Raw genomic sequence first — 1094 nt, 5'->3', positions numbered from 1 at the left:
CCAATGGCTGATAGACATCATGCTGGCCATTAAAGAAAAGTGTCAGAACTCATCATAGCTCGCTGTAGAGCTGCAGACCAATGAGAGGGCCCACGCTGACCGCTGGGGTTGACTTGGCCTTCAGATTCCTCAGACCTCAATCTGATTGGGCATCTGTGGGATGTGCTGGAAAAACAAGTCCACTCCTTGGAGGTCCCACCTCGCAACTTGCTTGAAGGACTTGAAGGATCTACTGGGCCAGATAGCATTGGACACCTTCAGGGGTCTTGTGGAGTCCACACCTTGATGGGTCAGCACAAGGGGGTGGGGGGTCCTACACAGTATTAGGCAGGTGGTCTGAATGTCGTAGCTGATTGGTGTAAATATATTTATTTATTATGGTGGACGGCCAAGGCCCTTACTCAGCCAGGACATCCCGACCATGGAAGGACCAGAGGAGAGAGTATTTTCAGGACAGTTTCTCCCCTGGACTGACAGACGACAGCCCCCTTGGCTTATGAGCAAGGAATCACAACCCTGCTGGGCCCGTGGCATCCACCAGGGGGCGCCTGGACATTATGCAGGGCCCTATAAAAACAGCCAGTCGCCACCACTCATTGGCCTGAACTGGGAGGAAGTGGACAAAGCTTGGTGGGAGAGGAGTGAAGACGGGGGGGGGGGGGGGGGGGAGAGAAGAAGAAGAAGAAGAAGAAGAAGTAGGGACTGTGTTTGCTTATTGGTGCTGTGACTGTGCTGTAAGTGTGGGGTACGGGGAAGAGAAGGAAATACAAAGTGTGTCTGCCTGTCTGTGTTGGTGCGCCCCCTGGTGGTCCACAGTATATGTGTGTGTGTGTTTATATACAGTGGATCCAGAACGTTTTCAGACCCTTCACCTTTCCTCCATTTTCTTATCTTGCAGTTTTATTCTAAAACTACCGAAGTTCGTTGTTTCCCTCATTGAGCGACGCTCGACACCCCAGAATGACAAAGCGAAAACAGGAGTTTAGAATTTTTAAACTGAAATCTCACATTGACACCAGGATTCAAGACCCTCACTATGACACTTGAAACGTGTCTCCCACGCCTCCCACTCCATCGATGTTCCTACACCGCCG

The sequence above is a fragment of the Erpetoichthys calabaricus genome, chromosome 4 (genome assembly GCF_900747795.2).
Source record: "Erpetoichthys calabaricus chromosome 4, fErpCal1.3, whole genome shotgun sequence".
Classification (NCBI taxonomy): Eukaryota; Metazoa; Chordata; class Cladistia; order Polypteriformes; family Polypteridae; genus Erpetoichthys; species Erpetoichthys calabaricus.
This window is presented reverse-complemented; position numbering follows the sequence as displayed.